The 4,925-nt window shown below is 55.2% G+C and overlaps 1 long non-coding RNA gene across 2 annotated transcripts; it reads right to left on the reverse strand.

Annotated features, from left to right (window-relative positions):
- Nucleotides 1-1,369: 1,369 nt before the first annotated feature.
- LOC129510776 (uncharacterized) lies at nt 1,370-4,701 on the reverse strand. Of its 2 annotated transcripts, none has more exons than XR_008664702.1 (3): nt 4,599-4,701; nt 1,638-1,728; nt 1,370-1,545 (listed from the first exon to the last, which is right to left on the reverse strand). It is a non-coding gene; the product is annotated as an uncharacterized LOC129510776 (long non-coding RNA). The 2 variants fall into 2 exon arrangements; XR_008664700.1 differs by lacking the exon at nt 4,599-4,701 and adding an exon at nt 3,323-3,839.
- Nucleotides 4,702-4,925: the final 224 nt, after the last annotated feature.

Consider the following 4,925-nt stretch of genomic DNA (forward strand, 5'->3'; position numbering starts at 1 on the left):
TGGACTTCCTGGGGCAACCACAGCTGCCCACAGTCAAGGCCGGAGCTGCAGAAGGGGCCAGGCCTGGCAGCCCAGAGACCTGGGTCTGAGTCTTGACCCACTGCCAGCTGCCTCTGTGGCCTTGGGCAAGTGGAGAGGCTCTTCTGAGTGTAATCTCCTGCCACCTGCTGCCTCCTGGGCTCCAGGAGCAAGTGAAGATTGGCAACATCCTCCTGGAATCCCCTGGGCTCGTGGAGATGGGAGCGGGGGGCCCGGGAGACCAGTGGTTTCAATAGGGAGTTTGGTGACATTTCTAGGGAACCTTCTGAAGTTTGGGCAGAATCACACCGGGGCCTGTGAGCTGCCCTGCTGCCAGGGAAGACAGTGGCTGGAAAGTGGGAAGGAGAGACACAGCCTTGCTCCCCGCTAGCTGTTGTCAGGGCCAGGCCCCCTGCCTCACCCTGGGCTCCAATATGTTTCGTGTGTGTGACTTGTGCATGGCTCCTGTGCGTGGATGGCCTTGTGTGTTCCTAAACCTAATGAACCCCTGGCCCGCCACGCTGGGGAAAATGTGCTGGCAGTTATTCATAGGTCCTCACCTCTACCCCTGCTTGTGTGTGTCTACACTGGTTCCAGCGGCACAGCCCAGCCTGAGGCCCCGCTCCTGGGGCTGGGGGTCCCGGGTAATCAGAGGCCCTGGACCCTGAGCCCAGCCCCCCCCAGATGTGCCTTCCTAAGGGCGATTGTCTTCAAGCAGGGTCCAGACCCCACTGTCCTGTGATACCCTGCTGGCCCTCGACCCTTCCCTGCCCCTCCCCCAGCTGACTCAGGAGTGCAGGCTCCTGGGGAAACGAAGGGCTGGAGGACAGTCTTCTGGGGCCTGGGACGCAGCCCTCCGAAGTCTGGCTCCGTGAAACCTGGCTCCTGCCACCTGGCTCTTCTGAGTGGGAGGTGCATGAAGGCAGTGATGCAGGGAGACAAAGTCTTATTTCCATCTCTGGAAACCTAAAGCCTCATCCTATGATGACACCCCAAAGGCCATGGGATGTAGAGACCTACCTTTCCATGTTTCAGAGCTTTCCCGAAAGTTGTAATGTACCTTGATCTCACAGAACATGTCAAATACAACCACATCCGGCAAGATCTGTGTCCCTTGCACTTAGTCATTTATTCGTCATTTGTTGGTGCCCGTTGGAGGCTGGACAGGGAGAAAATGGGAAATGAGATGTGTCCCTGCCCTTGAGGAGCTCCCGGTCTGGAAGGGGGCTGGGTCAGTCCTCGGGTGCTCACTGAGGAGCAGTGTGCGTAGGTATGTGTGTGTGTGTGTGTGTGTGTGTGCGTGTGTGTGCACGTGGATATGAGAGAATGTGGATATATGTTGGAGGGATGGGGGACCAAGAGGGTGTCAAGGTGCCTTTGCCCCTGCCCTTCACGGCCCCAGCTCCAACCAGACTGGCTGCCTTCCTGCTTCTCTAGCTGTAGGAGTGAGGTGGGCAAAGGCAGGCAGAGGAAGGGCTTTAAGGGGGTGCAGCTACCACGTCCTTCTCCTGGGGGCGTGCTCTGCTCCTGGGGAGGCAAAGAGGGGTGAGGAGGGAGGAGATGAGGAATGAACTGACCATTACTGAGCATGTGCAGGGACCAGGATGTTACGCACTTACCCTGTTGGTAAGTGGTGGTTAGGATGAAAATATGGGTCCTCAGGCCACCTCCACAGCCCCGGGTTGGTTATAGGACAGAAGGGTCCAGAGGCTGGAGGAGGGAGAGGAGAGAGAAGGTGTGCGGCAGGAGAGGACACAGGCCCCAGGAGGAGCCTGATGAGGGAGGAGCCTTAGGGGGTTCGTTCCCTTCCATGACGGGAAGGAGAGGGACTCCCAGTCTTCGGAACAAATCCTCCACTGGTCTCCCCTTTCCCAGTCCCAATCCCAAGTCCATGTCACCTTTCTTCCCAGTTGTTCAGTGGAGGCTGGCTGAGCCTGTGCTCAGTGGCCAGGGGACGAAGGAGGCTGTGTCGGGGACCCAGGAGGAAACAGCCAGTCACCGCACTGTGGGACATGGACTGGAGCAGATGGACATGCAGCCATGGGCTGACCACAGGACAGAAAGAGTGGCAGTGAGCAGACACTTGAACTGGGTCCAGAGTGACGAGTAGGAGCTCACCAGGTGGATAAGAAGCAAAGGAGGGAACAGAGTGATCGAAGCCAGAAAAGCAAGAGCGGATGTTGGGAAGGCAGGTGAGTGAGCGCCCCAGCCTCCAGTGCAGGGGTGCACAGGGAGGGCAGCAGAGCGGTGGGCAGAAGCCTTGAATGCCGAGCTGGGCGCTGTCACCCAGGCCCACAGGCAGTCACTGAGGAGCCCTGGCCTCAGGAGCCCAGGATGAAGGCCTGCGGTCTGTGATTCCAGGTTGGATGGTGTATCTCCTCCCACCGACTGTGTGAGTTCTGTTTGATTTCTCACCGTCTCCCCAAAGCCGGACCCAACGCCTGGCTGGCGGGTACACAAACGAGAGCAGCAAACCCATACAGCACGCTTGCTCTGGGTCAGGCCTTCCTCTCAGAGCCTCATGGGCGTTAATTCACTTCATCCACACAGAATGGCCGTGGAATTCCTTAATTATCCCCATTTCACAGTGGAGGGTGGAGGCACTGATGCCAGGGGCAGAAGCCAGGCAAGGCTCTGGGGGTCGTGCCTCGGTGGGGGCTCTCGGCCCCACTCCCGACAGCTACCCAGTCCTCAGGGTCTGTCTCTGTGGAGACATTTCCATGCATTTCCCTGACCCACTTGTAGATCTGGCTACGTCAAACCTTTCCTGCCTCCACAACTGAGTCCTCATTCACTCGTGGAACATTTACAAGGCGCCCGGATGAGACGTGACTCTCCCCTTGCTGAGCTCCGGGTTTAGGGGGGTGCTGAGCACACCCCCCCACATAAAGGCAGGGTTAACCCGCACACCTGGAGGGACGCCCTCTGGCTGTCACCACCTCGGCCCTGGCCTGGACTCTGTCTCCTCCGCCCATGGGGCAAGTGCCAGGTCCCTAAGCTCCCCTCCCCAGAGTCTCCTCATCTGTGAAATGGGCAATAAAACCCCTGAGGACTAAGGAGGCTCACACACACTCGGGCTGTGATCCCTTGGCACCCACCGACTGGTAGTGTCTCCCCACTTTTCCTGTCTTCCTGCCTGAGCAGAAGCAAACTCTTCTTGAAGTTTGGGCACCCTGTAGTATCTGGCCCTCATGGCTGCTGTGTGGGAGGACAGTGAGTCTCACACTGCCTGGGGTAGCAGGCGAGCGGGGAGCTGGCTGTGCTGTTCCCAGAACCCCCCGCGGTGGCCTTGGCCCTGGCTGACCTTCAGCTGGTGGGCTGTAGCCTGTGAGGACACGTCGCCTTCAGAGAGGATGGTGGAGGAGGGCTGCAGGATCACAGCGGTGCCCTTCTTTCTTGTCAGGAAGGCGTGAGGGCTCCTCTGTCCATCATGGGATCCCCCCTTCCTCAGGCTGGTGGGTCCCCTGAGTCTTCCATCAGACTTGGGGGCGGGGGTCTTTTTTTCTCCTGAGGGTCTCCTTTGTCTCCAGCCCCTTGTTTTGAGCCCCATGCAGAGCCAGTGGTGTCTTGGGGGGAAGCCTTTCTCGGCCCAGAGCCAGTCCCACTTTGCAGGGCTTTCATGGGAGATTAGAGCCTTGCCTTCGGCCCACAGGAGAGCCTTGCTTGGGTGGCTTGCCCTGCCAACTCCCATCAAGTCTGCCATCAGGGGTTGGCCATCCCTCTGTCTGTTGGTCCTTCCATCACTGGGCCCTGCTGTGGGTCTACAAAGAAGAATGGGCCCAATCTCTGCCTTCAAGGAGCTGGGTTAAATGGGTGTGGCCTCTCCGTCCATCACCTGCCAGAAACACCCAGAACAAGACCCTTGGGTCCTCCTCTCCCATTCCAGCATTACTGTCCATGAAATTGAGACCTCAATGACTTCCCCAGTGCCGAGGTTACTCTGAACCCCCATAAGGCCTTCCACCCAAGGACTGAAGACAGGACAGGGCACCGCACTCACTTGGCTTAGCTGCACATGGTGTCCATTTAGATGGAGGAACTAAGGCATCCAGAAATTAATTGTCACAGCGATACTTATGGGTTCCAAAGCATTTCCAGTGGAATGGGAAGATGATTACGATGCCGTGTTCAGAGGTAAAAGTGGGATGTGAAATTGTGTAACCAGTGTGATCCGTATAAAGAAAGATAACATAGAAAAAACTCAAGGGGAATATATTAACATGTTAATATTGGTTTCATTAGGTGTTAGAATTATGGATGGGTTTTCCCTCCACCTTTCCTCCATTTTTCTAGGCTAAACAAGAAAACATCCCCCCAACTTTGCCCAGTTTTCTAAGCACTCTCCCCACTGTGACGTATATACGATTCATTTAGTTTCAAATCTCTGGTTTGAAGAAGTAGAGCAGGATTTGCACCAATATTCCCATTTTCAGGGGCAGAGATTGAGGCTCAGTGAAGTTAACTGACTTGTCACACAGAGGGGGAGCTGTAACAATAATAGGGATCTTTTGACTCAATTCATTGCCATTAAGTGATTTCACAGCCGCTCAGATACAGATGGACACAGTGTCCAAACTCACCTGGTGTTCAGTGTTGGTGCTGAATTCAGAGATTGTGTTTCCGAAAGGAGGTAGACAGGCCGTGGTGGGTCCAGGCTTGTGACGCCCGAAGCATGTACAATTTGGAAACCCTTTATGAAGACAAGAACAAAACATGAAAACAAAATTGAGCATGAAAGTAATAAAGTCACAAATTTTTAAAAGCTGATAAATATCACAAATAACACAGAGATCTAAAAAATAACGTATTTCTATTAATCCCTTGCCCAACACATTTCCATAATACTTTTTCCCCAACACCTTTAAGCCGTGTGCTCTTTGAATGCCTCTGCACAGGACAGTGATTTT

This window comes from Nyctereutes procyonoides, unplaced genomic scaffold, assembly GCF_905146905.1.
Source record: "Nyctereutes procyonoides isolate TBG_1078 unplaced genomic scaffold, NYPRO_anot_genome, whole genome shotgun sequence".
Classification (NCBI taxonomy): Eukaryota; Metazoa; Chordata; class Mammalia; order Carnivora; family Canidae; genus Nyctereutes; species Nyctereutes procyonoides.